General features: G+C 38.5%; 1 pseudogene; it reads left to right on the top strand.

Annotated features, from left to right (window-relative positions):
• The first annotated feature begins 16,223 nt into the window (after positions 1-16,223).
• LOC100988806 (polycomb complex protein BMI-1-like) lies at positions 16,224-17,771 on the top strand (annotated as a pseudogene).
• The last annotated feature ends 4,095 nt before the right edge of the window (positions 17,772-21,866 follow it).

Raw genomic sequence — 21,866 nt, 5'->3', positions numbered from 1 at the left:
GGATAATTTCTATTATTCCATCTTCTAGTTCACTGATTCCTCTGTCACCTTGTCTCTATTGTGCTGTTAAGCCCATCCCTGTAACTTTTTATTTCAATTATTGTATATATCAGTTCTAGTTTTCCATTTGCTTGTTCCTTGTATTTTCATTTTCTTTTTTTGTTTCTTTCCTTTTTTTTTTTTTTTTTTTTACTTTCTTCATTTTTTTGCTGAGTCTATTTTTTGGGGTAGGTTTTCTATTTTTTCATTTGTCTCATGTATATTTGTAATTGTGTTTTAAAACTTTTTTTTTCATGGATGCTTTAAAATATTTGCCAGATAATTCTAACATCTCTATCATCTTATCTTGCCACCTATTTATTTTCTTTTCATTCCATTTGGGTTCCTCCTTGTTCTTGGTATAATGATAAATTTTTATTAAAACATGAACATTTTCAGTTATGTTAGGAGCCTCTGGACACTATTTAAACCTGACTTAAATTGTGTTTTAACTGAATTTTAAAAAAGGCCACTCTGGTAAGGGAAGAAAGGTTGCCACCTCATTACTCCCAGGTAGAAGTAGAAGTTCTCATACAGCTTCTGTTGACAGAAGGCCAGGGTTCTTCATTACTGCTAGGTGGGGATGAGAGTTTTGACTTCTTCAAAGTCTTCATGTACACTGTGCTGGGGGAAATGTATTTATCGCTTGGTGATAGTGAAAGTCCTGACTCTCCACTAGTACAACTCTGACACCACTGCAATTAAGAGGTGGTGAGACTCCTTATTACTGGCGATTGATGGGGAAGTCTAGGCTGCTGAGTGGTCTCCACTAACACTTTCGTGATGGAGGGACACGTTAATAGCCGCTGTGTGAAAGTTTTGATTTTCTACTTAGCCTTTTCTGACACCACTCTGGGGGGTTTTGGAGTACCTCATTACAGCCTTACAAGGGTGGAAGCTTAGGTTTTCCACTCAGTCTACATTTAACACTCTTATGTGTCCTGTGCAGAAAATTGGTGAGTCTTGGAGAACTACACTGGATTATCATAAGCTTAACCAGCTGGTTACTCCAATTGCAGCTGCTGTATCAGATGTGGTTTCATTGCTTGAGCAGAATAACAAATTCTCTGATGCAGCTATTAATCTGGCCAATGCTTTCTTTTTAAAAAAATTATAACTTGTAGCAAGGACCACCAGAAACAGTTTTATTTCAGTTGTTAAGGCCAGCAATACACATTCACTGTCCTACCTTAGGGATATATCAATTCTCCAGACTTGTGTCATAATTTAGATTGAGGGATCTTGATACCTTTCCCTTCCACAGACATCAGACTGGTCCATTACATCGATGGCATTATGCTTACTGGACATAGTGAGCCAGAAGTAGAAACTACTTGTCAGTAAAGCATTTGCATATCAGAGGATGAGAGATAAATCCAGCAGAAATTCAGGGGCCTTCTACATCAGTAAAATGTGCAGGGGCTCAGTGGTGTAGGGCATGTTGATATAACTCTTCTATGGTGAAGGATAAGTTGTTACATCTCGCTCCTGCTACAACCAAAAAAGTGGTCCTGTGCTTAGTGGAATTCTTTGAATTTGGGAGACAACATATTCCTCATTTTGGTGTTAGAGGCCCAAAAATCTGCTAATTTTGAGTGGGGCTGAGAAAAAGAGAAGGCTCTGCAACAGGTACAGGCTGCCATGCAAGCTGCTCTGCCACTTGTGCCATATGAGCCAGCATATCCAATGGTAATTGAAGTGGTAGTGGTGGATAGTGATATTGTTTGGACATTTTGGCAGGCCCCTGTAGGTGAATCACAGCTCAGATCCTCAGGATGTTGGAGCAAAGCCTTGTAATCCTCTGTAGGTAACTACAATCCTTTTGAGAAAGAGGCTTTGGTGTGCTACTGGACCTTAATAAGGACTGACTGCTTAACCGTTGGCCACCAAGTTACCATATCTGAGCTGCCTATCAGAAACTGGGTGTTGTTTGACCCACAAAATCATAAATGAGGATGTGCACAGAAGCCTCAAACAGGACCGAAGGCACAACAAAATTACATAAAGAAGTAGCCCAAATGTCCATGGTCCTGATTCCTCCTATCTTACCTTCTTTCTCCCAGCCTCAACCTAAGCCTTTTGAGGAGTTTCCTGTAACCAACTGATATGGCAAGTGAAAACTAGGGACTGATTTACAGATGCTTCTCTGCAGTATGGAGGCACCATCCCAAAGTGGACATCTTTAGCACTACATCCTCTTTCTGGGACATGCCTGAAGGACAGTGGTGAAGAAAAATCCTCCTAGTGGGAATAATTTCTAGTAGTATACCTGTTCATTTATTTTACTTGAAAGGAGAAATGGCCAGACATGTGATTGTATACTGGTTCATGCATCATGGCCAATGTTTTGGATGGATAATCAGGGACTTGGAAGGAACATGATTGGAAAATTGATAACAAGGAGGTCTGGGGAAGAGGCATGGATAGACCTCTCTGAATGGGTGAAAAACATGAAGATATTTGTGTGAATATCTATGTGAATATTGTGAATGCACACCAAAGGGTAACCTCAGCAGAGGAGAATTTTAATGATTAAACGCATAGGATAGCCCATTCTGTGGATACCAGTCAGCCTCTTTCCCCAGTCACTCTAGTCATGGCCCAATGAGTTCATGGACAAACTGGACATGGAGGCAGAGATGGACGTCATGCATGGACTTAACAATTTGTTTTTTCATTTACCAAGGCTGACATGGCTGCAGCCACTGCTGAGTACCCAATCCTCCAACAGCAGAGACCAACGCTGAGTCCCCAGTACCGCACCGTTCTCTAGGGTGACCAGCCTGGTGGTAGGTTGATTACATTGAACATTTTCCATCATAAAAGGGGCACCATTTTGTTATTATTTGAATAGACATTCTGGATATGGATTTGTCTTCCCAGCACATGTTTCTACTAAAACTATCATCCACAGATTTACGGAATGCCTTATTTGCTGTCATAGTATTTGTATTTGCCAGCTCTGGCTGCCATAACACAATACCATATGTAGTCGTGTGTCACTTGAAGATGGGGAATGTGTTCTGAGAAATGTGTCATAGGGCGACTTCTTCACCGTGTGAGCATCATAGCGTGCACTTACACAAACCTGGATGGAATAACCTTACTACCCTCCTAAGCTACATGGTATAACCTTTTGCTTCTAGGCTAAAAACATGTAAAGCATGTTTTTGTACTGAATAGTGTAGGCAATTGTAAGTATTTGTGTATCTAAACATAACTAAACATAGAAGAAGTACCGTAAAAATATGGTGTTATACTCTTATGTGACCATCATGTTATATATGGTTCATCATTGGCTAAAATGTCATCTTGCGGCACCTGACTGTATTGGTTGTCTTAAATGACAGAAATTTATTGTTTCACACCTCTGGAGGATAGAAGCCTGCTACTGGTTTTGTTTTTCTAGAAAACCCGTACTAAGATTGATATGATTTTATCATTTTTTTCTGCATTGTTTGGCTGAAGTAGGGTGGTTATTGTCTAAAATCTTCTGACTGGCTAGATTGTTCCTTCCTTGATCTTTTGGATAAAAACAGCAGGCTTTTATTGCACCGTTTTTGGTCTGTGCCCATTGGTATTTTTGGGTTGCTGATTTTTCAGCTCCATGTCTTAGATATATGAGCAAAAGGAAAACTCAAAGGAACCTATCACCATGTTGTTCCTCAGGTCTCAATGTCCCTTGCCAGTCTGCCTTCTCTTCTGTAGATTTCAGTCTTTTTATGTTTGTTGTATATATCACATTCAGGGTTCCTAGTTGTATTTAATGTGAGGAATAGGGAAAATAGTATCTACTCCTTCTTCTCAGAAGCAGAAGTCTATATAAAATATTTTGTTTATTTTGCACAACATATTATCTTATACATTTCCTGATGTAGGCACACCCCACTTTTGAGAACTCAGGCCTAAAGAATGACTCTAAGCATTTGAGGAAGTAGAGGACTGGAAGTAAGAGGAAGTGGGTTCTAGTCCTGGCTTGACTACTGTGTGATTTTGGACTCATCATTCTTTATCCTCAGTCTCTGTTACTTCATCTCGAAGATGAGCATAAAAACAGTTACCTTGCCCACTTCTAAGAGTTATGTAATATAAAATTTTAAAGGAATGTGAAAATTCTGTAAAAATATTAATAATCACTAGAAATCCAATACAGAAGTATTGTGTATTGTGGGCTTGGGAAATAGCATTACATATCTAAGCAAGTAGGGTTATATCTGATATTTTACTTTAACACTCTTGGGGATATGGAAGGGATGGAGAAGAGGGAACATTTTGGTAAAAGGATTAAATTCTAAGGAAATCTAGATGGGGAAAGGAGGAAGATGTTAGGAGTTTCTATGTACAGACTTTATATGGTACTTTTGCTTATAAGAAGTCCACTTCTTTTTTTAAGTATAGAGGATCCATTTTAAGGACTTGTACCCAGGAGACCAAGAAAAGCAAATCATCTGGTATTCAGTAGTATGGAGAACTACAGAATAGGTCAAAGAAGTTCCAGGGTCTTCAGCAACTGGAGGTTATGGTTTCTCATGCTAGTAGTCTTCCATGAATGGAACTCAGCTCCTCAATAATTTCTCTATTCACTTTTCAATTGTGGCCAATTTTATACCCTTTTCTCTACCTCCTGGCTTCTGCTTACTTGTGGTTCTGATTCCACAAAATTTAGGCTTAAAATAGATTCATCATTGTTGCTCTTGTCTCTCTTTACCTGATAACCTTTCATATTCTGGCCTACTGTACTGATACTGCTAATTGCCCCTTTCTCTCTGTATTTCTTAGTTCAACTTCTCAAAAGTTAGAGAGTTGCCCCAGCACATCTTTTTGTAGTAGAAAGTGTAATAGCTCACTGGCAAATCTATGATTAGGCTAAAAGTTTATTAAGTTTGCACCATAGTCTAATAGCTATGGCCATGCATGAGAGTAAAGTCACATGTTCTTTTAGTAGGGTCTGAAGTCATGGCCAGCAGTCTATAAGAAGAGGATGTGGGGAAATACGAACACTTTTACACTGTTGGTGGGACTGTAAACTAGTTCAACCATTGTGGAAGACAGTGTGGCGATTCCTCAGGGATCTAGAACTAGAAATTCCATTTGACCCAGCCATCCCATTACTGGGTATATACCCAAAGGATTATAAATCATGCTGCTATAAAGACACATGCACACATATGTTTATGGTGCCACTATTCACAATAGCAAAGACTTGGAACCAACCCAAATGTCCAACAACGGTAGACTGGATTAAGAAAATGTGGCACATATACACCATGGGATATTATGCAGCCATAAAAAATGATGAGTTCATGTCCTTTGTAGGGACATGGATGAAATTGGAAACCATCATTCTCAGCAAACTATGGCAAGGACAAAAAACCAAACACCGCATGTTGTCACTCATGCGTGGGAATTGAACAATGAGAACACTTGGACACAGGAAGGGGAACATCACACACCGAGGACTGTGGTGGGGTGGGGGGAGCGGGGAGGGGGGAGGGATAGCATTAGGAGATATACCTAATGCTAAATGATGAGTTAATGGGTGCAGCACACCAACATGGCACATGTATACATATGTAACAAACCTGCACGTTGTGCACATGCACCCTAAAACTTAAAGAATATATATAAAAAAGAAACCATGAGTGAGCAGGCATCACAATTTATATCTGACACAAAATAAATAATGTATAGAGCACAGTATGTAAATTACCAGTTGGTATTTCTTAGTATAAAGTCAAAGGGAATTGGGCAAAAGGGGATTTCAAAGATTCAGCTGTTCAGTTTAATCAGAGAATAAAGAGAGAATAATACTTTCACCTTTTTTCTACTAGAAAACATGTATGGCTTTTGAGTTTCTCTTCTTCCTGGGCTTGCTTCTTTATGACTAAGTGCTTGGGGCTTTATCAGCAGGCTCTGGGATTTGTGCCCTCTCAGTCTTCATCTTGCTGGCTCAATAAGTGACTCCTTTATGACCATTCCCGATATTTTACTGTTTCTTTATTATTCAAGTGTCATCTGTTGTTTTCCTTGTTAACGATCAAGTTGAGTAATGAGCTTTGTATCTCAGGCAGTTTAGAGCTAACATTAATTCCATGCCTCATTATTAATGGGTTGATTTTATGTAGAGCCATTTTCCCCTTTGAACTATCAGAAAAAAGCTGTTAACCCCTTTATCAAATTCCCTTTTCTTCTGCTTGTCACCAATTTGCCTTCCTTTTTCATCTGCATAGGGTAGTGTCTTGAATTGTATTATCAGTCTTCTTTCTTCACCCTTGTCTCTTTACATGAATACACAATTGGAAAGTCTTTCAGACAAAATAAGAGCTATCCAGTCGGCCATTTCCACTCACAATTGACTAGCCTGTCAGTCAGCCTGTAGGCCTGAAGACTTGTCTGTTGGAAAGAATGCTAGGTAATCTGTTATCCAGTATGAAACCAGCCAGTAGGCCAGTCAGTCAAAGTGTCCGACAGTCAGAGAATCAGTATGTCAATGAATCAGTCTATCAGACAGTCCATCAGATAATCTATCAATCACCTATATGATAGAAAAAGTAACTAAGGAATCAGCCTGCCAGACCACTAATCAGACACACAGAAAGCTTGTTCACTAGAGCACAAATAAGTCAGTGAGCCAATCATTCAATTAGTCAGAGAATCAGAAAGTTATCCTATCAACTAAATAAATTTGCCACTCACTCTATATAAGTCAGCCAATCAGAAATTTAGTTAGTACAGCAGCTGGTTAGCCAGTCAGTAATTCTGTCAGTCAGAGAGCCAGCCAAACTTTATTTTAATCAGCCAGACCACCAACCAGCACAGAGGAAGGCTAATATATGGGCCCTTTTGTGACCTTAAGGTGGTAACAACAGATAGGGTGAGATAGACATGTCCCATCATGGCTCAGGTCACATCTCACATCTTGATTGTCATCTTCTAAGACAGGAGAGGATTGCCAAGACGTATAGTACCTTTGTGTAAATTATTAAAAGGAACCTCCCCACCCAAGATAAACTGTACAAAAGGCAACTTCAGGGATTGATTAGGAAGAGGCACTCTTTTTATTCTGACACAACCCCAAGCCAGGGCTCAAGTCTTGGCTAGCAGATAATGGGCTGAATTTCAGCCCCTCTGTTCTCAGTTGAGAGCCTTTGTGCAATATACATTATATAATCATTCGTGAAGGTCCTGTGAGAAAGACTTTTCACGACGCAGCCTAAAGTAGTTCCCAATATGCTGGATTGTCTCTGTCGACTTGGTATCATCAATTTCAGAGCCATATTTCTCAGAATCCTCTTCTTTATGTGGTTTTAGGTTATAGTTTTCCAACAAAGGGCACTTGCATCAGATTTGGAATTAGAAGATGTTATTCTGTGGAGGCAGTTGCAGCAAGACATGTAGGCAAATGTGAGACTTACAGCATTTTTCCAGTGAGCTCTTAAGGTCTATCTACCTGCTTCACTAAGACTAAAATTGTAGATGGGAATATCCCTGAAGGATTCTGGAGAATTTTAGCAATTTTCTCATGAGCTCTTAGAAACCACTCACTTCTGTGCTTCAGAATACAATCATTATTAGCAGCATACCTCACCTTTGCTACCCCAGTTCATACAACAGTTGTATCATCTCCTAATTCCTACACTAAGACTCTTCACAGCTGGAATCCATAGAGTAGCTTCTCTTTTCCTGACCAAACTATTTGATAGCCACAATCACTCCTTTTTTCCTTAACTTTTAAATTCAGGGGTACATATACAGGATGTGCAGGTTTGTTACATAGGTAAGGGGTTTGTTGTACAGATTATTTCATCACCCAGGTATTAAGCCTAGTATTCATTAGATATTTTTCTTGATCCTCTCCTTCCTTCCACCCTCCGCCCTCCAGCAGGTCCCACTGTGAGTTGTTCCCCTCTATGTGTCCATGTGTTCTCATCACTTAGCTCCCACTTATAAATGAGAATAAGCAGTGTTTGCTTTTCTGTTCCTGCATTAGTTTGCTAAGGATAATGGCCTCCAACACCACCCATGTCCCTGCAAAAACATAATCTCATTCTTTTTTATGGCTGCATAGTATCCCATGGTGTACATGTAACACATTTTCTTTATCCAGTCTATCATTGATGGGTATTTAGATTGATTCCATGTCTTTGCTATTGTGAATAGTGATGCAATGAACATACATGTGTATGTGTCTTTACAATAGAATGATTTATATTCCTTTGGGTATGTGCCCAGTAATGAGATTGCTGGGTCGAATGGTATTTCTGCCTTCAGGTCTTTGAGGAATTGCCACACTGTCTTCCAAAATGGTTGAACTAATTTACACTTCCATCAACAGTGTAAAGTGTTCCTTTTTCTCCACAACCTCGCCAGCATCTGTTGTTTTTTTGACTTTTTAAATAATAGCCATTCTGGGCTGGTGTGAGATAGTATCTTGTTGTGGTTTTGATTTACATTTCTCTAATTATCAGTGAGGTTGAGCTTTTTTTCATATGATTGTTGGCCGCATGTAAGTCATATATATATATAAAATTATTATTATACTTTAAGTTCTAGGGTACTTGTGCACAACATGCAGATTTGTTACATATGTATACATGTGCCATATTGGTGTGCTGCACCCAGTAACTCGTCATTTACATTAGGTATATCTCTAATGCTATCCCTCCCCCCTCCCCCAACCCCACAACAGGCCCCGGTGTGTGATGTTCCCTTTCCTGTGTCCAAGTGTTCTCGTTGTTCCATTCCCACCTATGAGTGAGAACATGCAGCGTTTGGTTTTTTGTCCTTGTGATAGTTTGCTGAGAATGATGGTTTCCAGCCTCATCCATGTCCCTACAAAGGACATGAACTCATCCTTTTTTATGGCTGCATAGTATTCCATGTTGTGTATGTGCCACATTTTCTTAATCCAGTCTATCATTGTTGGACATTTGGGTTGGTTCCAAGTCTTTGCTATTGTGAATAGTGGCACCATAAACATACGTGTGCATGTGTCTTTATAGCAGCATGATTTATAATCCTTTGGGTATATACCCAGTAATGGGATGGCTGGGTCAAATGGAATTGCTCGCTCTAGATCCCTGAGGAATCGCCACACTGTCTTCCACAATGGTTGAACGAGTTTACAGTCCCACCAACAGTGTAAAAGTGTTCCTGTTTCTCTACATCCTCTCTAGCACCTGTCGTTTCCTGACTTTTTAATGATCGCTATTCTAACTGGTGTGAGATGATATCTCATTGTGTTTTTGATTTGCATTTCTCTGATGGCCAGTGATGATGAGCATTTTTTCATTTTCATGTGTCTTTTGGCTGCATAATTGTCTTCTTTTGAGAAGTGTCTGTTCATATCCTTCACCCACTTGTTGATGGGGTTGCTTGTTTTTTTCTTGTAAATTTGTTTGAGTTCTTTGTAGATTCTGGATATTAGCCCTTTGTCAGATGAATAGATTGCAAAATTTTTCTCCCATTCTGTAGGTTGCCTGTTCACTCCTATTCAACATAGTGTTGGAAGTTCTGGCCAGGGCAATCAGGCAGGAGAAAGAAATAAAGGGTATTCAGTTAGGAAAAGAGGAAGTCAAATTGTCCCTGTTTGCAGATGACATGATTGTATATCTAGAAAACCCCATCGTCTCAGCCCAAAATCTCCTTAAGCTGATAAGCAACTTCAGCAAAGTCTCAGGATACAAAATCAATGTGCAAAAAAAAAAAAAATTTTTTTTTTTGAGATGGAGTCTTGCTCTGTCGCCAGGCTGGAGTGCAGTGGCATGATCTCAGCTCACTGCAACCTCTGCCTCCTGGTTCAAGTGATTCTCCTGCGTCAGCCTCCTGTGTAGCTGGGATACAGGTGTGCACCACCACATCCAGCTATTTTTTTTTTTTATTTTTAGTAGAGACAGGGTTTCACCATGTTGGCCAGGATGGTCTCGATCTCTTGACCGCATGATCCACCCACCTCAGCCTCCCAGAGAGCTGGGATTATAGACTTGAGCCACCTTGCCTGGCTCACATGTATGTCTTCTTTTGAGAAGTGTCTGTTCATGTCTTTGTCCACTTTTTTATGGGGTTGTTTTTTTCTTGTTAATTTGTTTAAGTTTCTTATAGATGCTGGATATTAGACTTCTGTCAGTTGGCAAAACTTTTCTCCCATTCTGTAGGTTGTCTGTTTACTCTGTTAATAGTTTCTTTTGCTGTGCAGAAGCTTTTTCGTTTAATAGATCCCATCTGTCAATTTTTGCTGTAGTTGCAATTGCCTTTGGCATCTTCATCATGAAATCTTTGCCCATGCCTATGTCCTGAATGGTATTGCCCAGGTTTTCTTCTAGGGTTTTTATAGTTTTGGGTTTTATATTTAAGTCCTTACTCTATCTTGAGTTAATTTTTGTGTAAGGTGTAAGGACAGGGTCCAGTTTCAATTTTCTGCACGTGGCTAGCCAGTTATCCAAGCACCATTTATAAAATAGGGAATCTTTTTCCCATTGCTTGTTTTTGCCAGGTTTGTTGATGATCAGATAGCTGTAGGAGTGAGGTCTTATTTCCGGGTTCTCTGCTGTTCCACCAGTCTATGTGTCTGTCCTTATACCAGTACAGTGCTGTTTTAGTTACTGTAACTTTGTAGTATAGGTTGAAGTCAGGTAGTGTAATGCCTCCAGCTTTGTTCTTTTTGCCTAGGGATTGCCTTGGATATTTGGGCTCTTTTTTGGTTCCATATGAATTTTAAAATAGTTTTCTTTACTTCACAAGTTACTCCTAACAACATTACCCTTTTTAATTCCATTATAGCACTTATGTACTACTAGGTGATATTTTCTTGTTTATTTTCTAGATCTTTTAACAGGATTAAAATTTTGTAAAAATAAAATTTATTTTCTACAGTAGTATCCCCTATGCTAAAACAGACTCCAAAGCATAGTAAGCTCTCAATAAATGCTGTTGAATTATGGAATAGATAAACCCAGAAAGTAATTTCTTACTTTTGTATAACACATTAGACTTTATTATTTTTAAAGTACTTTCCTTCAATTATGAATTATGAGCTAGGTGGAGATTTTTATCCTCACATGATATGTGGGGAAGTAAAACTTTGGAATGTATATGCTAAACAATTTCCCTATGCTATCAACAAGTGGATGCTAGAGTTAGAAACTGAACACAGACCTCCTGACTCCTATTCTCTAAGTAAAAAAAAAAAAATCCCAACCATGGTAATGGGAAGAAGAATAAGGCCAACTTTTGTTAGTGGCTTGGAAAGCAGAGTTGGGCACAAGAGTCTGATAAACTTGTTGGTGTGTCTGTGTTCCACAGTTGACTTAAAAGCAACTCAGCAGGTCCATCTCGAAGAAAAATAGTAAAGTGGGCAGGGTTTATGTCTTCCCTTTGGGTTCTCTGTGCCCAACATTTAACTCTAAACCTGGTTGCCTGTCTCCACAGAGCTTCCCCCATTGTTTGGACTTTCTCAAACCCCACTTCCACCTTTTCATAAGTGCCCCTTATTCTTTCAGGGCACATCTTATGCTCACATTTTTAGTTGTGCTGATATGCAAAGGGCTTAAGAGACCAATATGTTACCCAACCTAAAGTTATAACATGTTGGTATTTTATTTGGTTTATTTATATATTTTTATTTTTTTATTGCAATCACTTTGTGGGTATAATATTTTTCAGTACATGGGTGAATTGTATATTGGTAAAGTCTGGAATTTTAGTGTACCCATCACTTGAGTAGTGTACATTGTACCCAATAGGTAGGTTTTCATCCGTCACTCCCTTGCACCCTCCCCCTTCTTAGTCTCCAATGTGCATTATACCACTCTGATTGCTTTTGCTTACCCATAGCTTGAACGCTCTCACTTGTATGTGAGACTATGTGGTATTTGGTTTTCCATTCCTGAATTACCTCTCATAGAACAATGGCCTCCAGTTCTAGCCATGTTGCTGCAGAAGGCATTACTTTGTTTTTTTTTGTTGTTTGTTTGTTTTAATAGCTGAGTAATATCTCATGGTATATGTATATGCCATATTTTCTTTATCCACTTAGCAGTTGATGGGCATTTAGGTTGATTCCATATCTTTGCACCTGTGAGTAATGCTGCAATAAACACACACATGCAGGTGTCTGTTTTGCATAATATTTTCTTTTCGTCTGAGTAGATATCAGTAGTGGGATTCCTGGATTGAATGGTAGATCTAATTTTACTTCTTTGATAAATCTCCATACTGTTTTCCACAGAGGTTGTACTAATTTACATTCCCACCGGCAATATATAAGTGTTCCCTTTTCACCACATCCATGCCAACATCTTTAAAAATATATATATATATATGTATATATGTATATATATATACACATACATATATACATATATATACACATACATATATACATATATATACACACACACACACACACACACACACACACATATATATATATATATATATATATATATATTTGTGACAGGGTCTCACTCACTCTGTCACCCAGACTGGATTGTGGTGGCACAATCATGGCTCACTGCAGCCTAAAACTCCAGGGCTCAAGTGAGTCAACCACCTTAGCTTCCCGAGTAGCTGGGACTACAGATGTGTACCACCAGGCCTGACTAATTTTTGTTTAATTATTAGTTTTTGAAGAGATGGGGTCCCACTATGTTGCCCAGGCTGGTCTCAAACTCCTAGGCTCAAGCAGTACTTTCACCTTAGCCTCCCAAAATACTGGGATTGCAGGTGTGAGTAATCACAACAATCCTGTTTTTTGACTTTTTACCTAGCGTTCTGGCAAGGTAAGGTGGTATCTCATTGTGATTTTAATTTGCATTTACCTGAAGAAAATGTAGTAATGTTTGATGTAGTGAGCATTTTTTTATGTTTCTTGGCCATTTGTATATATTATTTTGAGAAATGTTTATTCATGACATCTACCCATTTTTTAAAGGATTTTTTTTCTTGCTGATTTGTTTGTATTCCTTGTAGATTCTAGATGTTAGTCTTCTGTTGGATACATAGTTTGCAAATATTTTCTCCCATTCTCTAGGTTATCTATTTACTCTGATGATTATTTCTTTTGCTGTAAAGATGTTTTTTAGTTTCATTAGGTCCCATTTATTTATTTTTGTTTTTGTCGAATTTGCTTTTGCGGTCTTAGTCATAAATTCTTTGCCTAGGCCAATGTCCAGAAGAGTTTGCCTGGATTTTCTTGTAGAATTTTTATAGTTTCAGTATTTAGAATAAAGCCTTTAATCCATCTAGAGTTAATTTTTGTATATGGTGAGAGACAGGGCTCCACTTTCATTCTTCTACATGTGGCTATCCAGTTTTCCCAACACCATTTATTAAAGAGGGTGTCCTTTCCCCACATTATGTTTTCGTATGCTTTGTCAAAGATCAGTTGGTTGTAAGTATTTGGCTTTACTTCAGGGTTCTCTATCCTGTTCTATTGGTCTATATATATACTTTTATATCAGTACCACGCTGTTTTGGGTACTATAGCCTCATAGTATAATTTGAAGTTTGGTAATGTGATGCCTCCAGATTTGTTCTTTTGCTTAGGATTGCCATTTGGGCTCTATTTTTGGCACCATATGAAATGTAGGATTTTTTTTTCTAATTCTGTGAATAATGATGTTTGTGGTTTGATAAAAATTACTTTGAATCTGTAGATCGCTTTGAGCAGTATGGCCATTTTCATGATATTGATTCTTCCAATCCATGAGCATGGGGTGTATTTCCATTTGTTTTTGTCATCTATGATTTCTTTCAGCAGTGTCTTGTAGTTCTCCTTGTGGATAACTTTCATGCTTTTTGTTAAGTTGCAACTATTGTAAAAGGGATTGAGTTCTTGATTTGATTATCAGCTTGTTTGGTGGTATACAGCAGTGTTATTGATTTGTGTGCATTGATTTTGGTACTTGAGACTTTGCTGAATTCAGTTATTAAATATAGTCTTTTGGAGGAATCTTTAGAGTTCTCCAAAGATTATATCATTGTCAGGGAAAGATAGTTTGAATTTTTTTCTGATTTGGATGCCTTTTATTTCTTTTTCTTGCCTGATTGCTATGGCTAGGACTTCCATGTTTGTGTTTTAACCTAGAGACAATACCTCAGCTCAAAAGAGTAAGCTGAATAGTAAAATTTCAGGAATGGTTTAAAGCCAGTGGACAAGAACTTAATATGAGAGATTTTGTTATTTTTTTTTTGTTTTTTTTTTTTATATTTACAGATTTCCCAGTAGACACTTTGGTGGAGACCTCCAAGCTGGGACCCTGGGTCTTGAGTGCCCCACTAATGGGCCAGAATGTCCTTGACTTCATCTATCACTTGAACTTTTTTTCAGGTTTATAGGTCAATCACTCACATTTACTAAACATCTCTTTTATAGCAAACTGGCTCTGTGTCTAAAAACTTTGACCTATACCATTGTGATAGACTCGGCAAGTTACCTACTCTCTATCCATTCTTTCCTCCTTCTAAACAGAACCATGATTTTGTTTGGGTAAATAATGCACCCACTTAAAATGCTCCTCTCCACAAACTCCCTGCAACTAGGTGTGATAATGTGACCCACTGTGGCCAATGATAGATTGAGCTGGCACTCATCCTGTGCCTTTTGCCCTTCTTCCTTTCATGCCTAGAATGTGATGCAACTTGAGAGCACAAGGAAGAAATATACATGCTAAGGATTTGGGGGGCCAAGAATCCTAAGAACCTAATATTTAAAGACTTTAGAACCACTGTTCCAATCCTCTGTGGTTTACGTCCATGCTTTTTTTTTAGTGACACAAATAAAGCCCTTATTATCTAAGCCACTTTAGGTGAAAGAATTTCTGTTACGCAAAGACAGCACAATCTTAGCTGATAAAATAATCTCATTTAATCTTCTCAATAACTTCATGAGGTAGGCTTTATTATTCCAATTGGACACATGAAGAAACAGAAGCTAAGAGATTTGTCTAAGTCCACACAGCTTTTAAGTAGCAGTCTGGACCCAAATCTAGATCTATCTTTTCCTATGCTTTTTCTTCTATACTATTGCATGACAGCTTTCTTACAGGATACTCTGCCAGAGAGAGATTGTGTGTGTGTGTGTGTGTGTGTGTGTGTGTGTGTGTGTGTGTGTGTATTAGACAGGGAGAGACAGAGAGAGAGAGAGAGAGAGAAAGAGAGAGAGATGCAACCTTTTGAGAGAAGAATCAATCACTGCCCTCATGAGGCATTTTCTAGGTTCCTGATGGTACTAACTGGGTCATATACAAATAAGATATGTATGTATATAGGAAGGGACCAGGAAACTTTGTTCTTACCTCCCAGGAGCTTCTGGTCTAAGATCAATAGTCCTACTCTATCCCTTCTATGCATTCCCACAGCATTGTTGGAACCACTTGTTGTCATTTAGGTGTAGCTTTAATCCATTTATCTATGAGTTTAATGAACATTTATTAATTACATTTTCCTGACCAGGCACACCAGAAAAGAAATACTGGACTGATCCTGAAGACCTGAGTCCTAGTTCTAGTACTACCACTAGGAATGAGTTCTACGCCTCAGTCTCTCCATCTATATAAGAAGGACATTAGACTAGATGATCTCTAAAAAAACTTCTAGCCCAAACAGACTTGGTTCCTTTGAATTGATTCAGGTTTGGCCAAAAAGGTATTTTAGGGCCAGATCATACTAGATCTTTAATACCTTTTGAAATGTCTGGGACTTCCCCAGAGACTATAAGAAACTATGGAAGTTTTTCAGGTTATACTTGGGTAGTGCTTCTAAGTTAAAATTGCAGCTTTCAGTTTGCTGGTTGTGTGATCTTGGGCAAGTTTCTTAACCTTTCTGTGTGAGTTTCTATAGAACGGGAACAACAATTGCACCTATGGCATAGCATTCGTACTAGGGTTAATGAGAAATAAACATAAAAAGTCCATAGCACATTGCCTGGGAAAAAGAAAATGATTAATCCATGGCAACCATGATTATTACTGTTATTAATTTTCTGCCTTCTAGACACTCTCTCTATTTTCTAGCCAGGTTAGTAGGCCCCCTTTCTTCTTTTCCTGCCATCACACAAGGAAAACAGCTGCCCTTGCTGAAAGAGAACTGGCAAGGGTGAGGGTGGGGGTGGGAGGGGAGGGGATGTTGTCAAGGAAGCCCTGATTCGAATTAGAAATACCTTCTAGCCCAGCAGAACAGTATTGATGACTGATCGCACTCCTTCCTCATGCTCCCTCCCCAGGGCACAAAAGAGGGGCCAGGCTTGGGAGGTAGCCCAGCTGAACACCTACAAAGCAGAGGCTCCTCTTTGGCTGTTGACAGTGGTATCTGCAGCTCACTTTAAGATGGCCAGTTAGCCCACATTCATTTTCTGCTCAATGACTTTTAACTTTCATTGTCTTTTCCACTCGCTTTGATAGCCTCTCAGTGGCTGCTTTTCTGAGATCTTTCATAACGCAAAAATGCATTGAGCAATCAAAGTCAAAATCACTGAGCTAAATCCCCACTTAATGTGTGTGCTTTGTGGAGGATACTTAATTGATGCCAGAACCATAATAGAATATCTGCATTCCTTCTGTGAAACCTGTATTTCGTGTTACCTATAGATCAGCAAATATTGTCCTTTAATGTCCAAGTTCACAAAACCATTATGCTCTGAATATAACATCAGATAAAAATCCTCAATCTATTGTATACAATTACTTCCAGGCCTTTTCAAAAATAAAATGAGAAGGGATCTTTATGCATCTCTTTATTCAGCTGTTGCTGCCAATGGCTCTAATGAAAATAGAGAAGTTGCAGATGAAGATAAGAGAATTATAACTGATGGTGAAACAATAAGCTTATCCATTGGATTTTTTTTTTGACCAGAACAGAAAGTAAACAAAGACAAAGAGAAGTTTAAGGAGGAGGTGAATGATAAAAGTTATTTACAATGCTCAGCCAGAATGACTGTGATGAACCTAAGGAACATATCTTATACTTCCCAATTGATGTCATGTATGAAGAGGAATCTTTAAAGGATAAATATACATTAATAGATATTACTTACATTTATATGTGGATAAGAAATGGACTTCTTCCTTTAAAGTACGGTGTTTGACCTATTAGTAAAAGAATGAAACTTAGTTGCCGGAGAGATGAACTGACAAAAATGCTGGAGAACTGGAATGTGACTTTGGAAGTAACAAGGCCAATGGCCCAGTAGGAGTTATTTCCTCTAGCTCTTCTTGTTTGCCTAGCTGCACTACTCCAATCCAGTCTCCTCATCTTCAGTTTCCTCACATGCCCAGTATTATGAATGCCACCAGGAACAGTCCCACTGGTAACTATGAACCTTTCTCTGCCAACAGACCTAAAAAATCATCAGCAAATGGGTTATTAGAAACTTCATTCTTAGGTTGATAACTGAGACTGTTAAGGAAAAAAAAATCCAGCTCCTAATTTTTTTTTTTTTTTTGAGACAGGGTCTTGCTCTATTGCCCAGGCTGGATCACAGTGGTGTGATCACAACTCACTGCAGCCTAGACCTCCTGGGCTCAAGCTATCCTCCCACCTCAGCCTCCCAAGTAGCTGGGACCACAGGTGAGTGCCACCATGCCCAACAAATTTAAGTTTTTTTTTTAAATGTAGAGATGGGGGTCTCCCTATGTTGCCCATGCTGGTCTCAAACTCCTGGGCTCAAGCAATCCTCCCTCCTTGTCCTCCCAAAGTGTTGAGATTACAGACGCGAGCCATAGTGCTCAGCCAAGCTCCTAATTTATATAGGTATGTCTATGCCATTACAGCTTTACAAACACTAATACACGTGACTGTGGTCAAATTTGCTTTCTTTTGTAGTTACATTGAATTTGACTATAAAAGATGGACCAAGTGTGACATTCATATATACATTACTTGGAAAGAAAGATTGTCTTAAAAAGAACTGGTTTTTGTGTGGGCAGGCAATGTTTTCTTCTGTGTGAAGTGTTTTCTGTAAACACTGTTTGAATGTGAAAACCCTCTAAAATAGACATAAACCTTGGTCCATAGTTCGTCAATCTCCATTAACATCTGTGTTACATGCTCTTGGATTGTTCTTGCTATTATGTTGTTTTATGAACCTGTAGACAACACATGCTTTTTATTTTGAAATTTAAAGAATATGCATAGAATGGTGCATAGACTATACATCAAATGCTGCGATGTAACTGTGAGTAGCCATTTCTTGCATATTTAACCATTTTGAGTTCTTCATTTCACTTTACTTCTCTGTTATTGCACAGAACAATCTTAAGAAAGTAAACAGCAGTTTTACAATTTGTGTGCTTTAAAAGTGGGTACTATTGTTTATTTTTACTGACTTGTTTAAATGAATATATTTTGTAAGAATCAGATGGCATTATGCTTGCTTTACAATGCTGTATTCGTACAGAAACAGTATTGTATATTTATAAATATAATAATGAAAATATTGTGTTTCATGTACTTAGAAATGGTTTTCAAGTTATCCAAACTAGTTCAGACTTGGCAGATACTCTGTATTTGAACCTTGCTTATCATCATGTAACATTTTAAATGTGGATACACAAATCTAAATTATTTTCCATTGGAAGAAATTGACAAATCATTACAATGTTGAAATATTTCCAATAATACATTTTTTTACTTTAAAATTTTATTACTATAATAAAGAAAATCTCTTAACCAAGGAATATAAAAATTGTGTATATCGTTCTAAATTTTGCCTGTTGGCTATGGTGGAATTAGTGTGTTTTTAAAATGCCTGTCAGTAACTATAATTCTATAGCAATTTTTAAAATGAAACGTTTTAATTTTTAAATGAATCAGAATTTTTTTTTAGTATGGGGCATGGTAGCATTTTCTAATTTAATAGTTACTTTAACAGTTACAAACAATGGAATATACCTTCTCTGTAATGTCTGATAATATAAATAATTTATTATGATCTTCTACATGTATTAATTTTAAAATAGAGTGAGCATGTTGAACATAAAATATGAATAACTCCAACAATTTTCCATATATATTTTGCTTTGGTCAAACTGTGTATATTTATCATCTATCAGTTACATGTGAGGCTGTTTATTCTATATGAATATTGCTTCAGGTTTATATGGAAAATTTTTGGCTAAACATTTCATTGTCCCCTCTATGTAAAAAAAGCACAATTCTATCATTTTGTCTTGCTTATCACTATTAAATCACTACATTTGCGTATTTTTAAAAATCAGAACTGGGAACATCCTAGGTTTTGCCAAAGAAGAGTTCCAAAAGACAAGGGTGTAGGAGGGAAGGTACAGTTTGTATCAGATGCCCATATTTTATCTACTGGGTTTTACTTTCCCTTGAAGGCACTGGTTCTCACTGTCACCCCTTGTAAGGGAACAGAGTTCTCAATTTAATGAGCACGGAGAAATTCCCAGGTTTGGACAAAGAAGAGCTTGGAAAGGAAGGCCTGCAGGAGGGGAAGGATTGGCTGCCCACAGCTCACCTCTCAGGATGATCTCTTTCTCAGCAGACACGACTGCCCCACTACTCTTTCAACTCTAGCTCAAGAAGGTATGCAAACTACATAAATTTGTGATTGCATTTGGCCACAAATAATAAAAGCAAATAAGCAAACAAAGAAACCCGGAAGTTTAAACAAGCAAAGGGTTTGCTTTTCTCATATAACAAGAAATCAAAAGCTAGCAAGTCCAGGAACCACTGGATATTCAGGCCCTCGTGTCTTTATGCTCTACCATTCTTGCCTGTAGCATCATCCTAGTGATATAGGTATCTATCTACAGGATAGATAGCTCCTGAAGCTCCAGGCATCATGGCTGCATTGCAGGAAGAAAGAAGAGGACAGGAAAAAGGCAAAACTTATGTGCCCATATAAGTGTCTTTAAAAAAATAAACTTCTAGAATCCCAACACAGTGAGTTCTGCTTATATCTCATTGGCTACCTGTCATCTGGCTACACTTCTACAAGGCAAGGGAGGCTGAGAAGTGTAGTTTGTTCAGCTGGGCACACTTCTGCCTCAAACAAAATTAATGTTCTGTTAGGAATAAGAGAGTAGGTATGGGATAAGGACAAGCAGTCTGCCACACATATTTTCTGCTTCTTTGCGGTACAGGTGAAAGTGGCTGTCATTTCACAAATAATTGTATTAAATACTAAAAACAGATCAAAGAAGGAAAGAATGACAAGAAAATTAAATCTTATTAACAAGGTCAATTTTACAAAGCAGTTCTTTGTGGCCAGAAGACAAGTATCCAGGCGCCTCTACCACTTCAGTGGGGCCTTACTAGCACCACCTCCCAGGAAACTACATTTCTGCCCTCCCGGCTTCCTTCTAAATCACAAGTGCCACCTTTCTTGTTTATTTTACTGTCTTTTTAAAATGAGTATCTTTTGTAAGGATCAGATGGCATTATGCTTGCTTTACAAGGCTGTATTGGTACAGAACCAGCATTGTATAGTTATAAATATAGTAATGAAAATATTAGAAGGATAACAAAGGTACCTTTGGAGCACTCTCTTGGGTCTCACAAGCTCTTTCTAACCTAAGGCCAAAGACAGGGGTTGCCTAGGGCCGAATTTCCTCAGGTACAGTTTTCAGCCTGCCTCATTCATAGTCCATTGACTGGGCTTGGGTAACAGGGATGTCAGCAGTGGCAATGAAAAACTGAAGATTAGAGGCCCTTCTCCCATTTCTCTGGATGCTGCATAAGCCTGCTGGATCAGGATCACCAACGTGGGAGGTGACATTAATGGCTTACATGGGGGTAAGCAAATGGAATATGCCATGTACACCTGCATTTGTACCTGAGAGTCATACCTAATGCAAATGTCTCTCTCATTCCAATGGCTCCTCACTGTTCCTCCACATGGCCCTTTGATGCTGACTTCACCTACCTGCTTCTTGTTGTGCTTGCCCTCTGTGTCCCTACCCCCTTCAACTCCACATGCTAGCCAAGATGTTTCCCACTGGCATCTCAAAGAGATTAGATATTATTTACATGATATATAAATATAATGTGATTAAGAGCTTCAGCTCTGAAGGGTGCAATACTGCCTTCCCTCTTGTCTACTTAAGATAGCCTTAGGTAAGTCATATAACCTCACTGTGTCTCAGTTAGCCATCTGTAAATGGGATAATAACATTACCTACCTTATAGGGTTGTTGTCAGGATTGAGTGAGTTAGTTCATAAGGTACTTGTCACATAGCTAGTTATCAATAAATGTTAGCTACTACAATACAGCTATGGGCTTTTGACGTGTTAGTTCCTCTGCTTGGAGCACCCTTTTCCACCTCTCCTGTTGGAAAACTCTCTTTTGTCCTTCCAAAATCACTCCAAATTTATCTCCTTTATGAAGAGCTAAGCAAAATTAGGGATTCACTTAGGTTTATTCAACACTTTGCACATGGCCCTCACTAATCTGGAACCTCCTTGAGGACAAGGTTCTATGCCTTATTTCTTTATCCTTAGCATCTTGCACAGGGCCTGACCTACAGTAGACTTTTGGTGGCTGTTTGGGAATGAATGAATGAATTGATGATGAATGCAAAACAAAATGCAGCAAGTGGGATCATCATATTCTCCCTTCCCAAGACTCCCCAATGACAGATTTTATAAGTTCTGCCACATACACATCACTTTTGCAGAATTTAATATAATACCCTCTTTCATGATGTCCTAAAATGTGTCTCCACACCCCCCGTTTTATTCATGATAACCTATAGGTGTTAGAACTCACTGGACTAGCTATCAGCAGAGGGAGCTGATAGGGAGGGACGGTGTTTGGGAGGACACGAGTTGGGGTGGAAGAAGCCTAAGTCATCAAGATCTCCAGGGA

The sequence above is a fragment of the Pan paniscus genome, chromosome X (genome assembly GCF_029289425.2).
Source record: "Pan paniscus chromosome X, NHGRI_mPanPan1-v2.0_pri, whole genome shotgun sequence".
NCBI classification, from domain to species: domain Eukaryota; kingdom Metazoa; phylum Chordata; class Mammalia; order Primates; family Hominidae; genus Pan; species Pan paniscus.
Note: the sequence above shows the minus strand (reverse complement) of the source record. Positions and strands in the feature narration are given on the sequence as shown.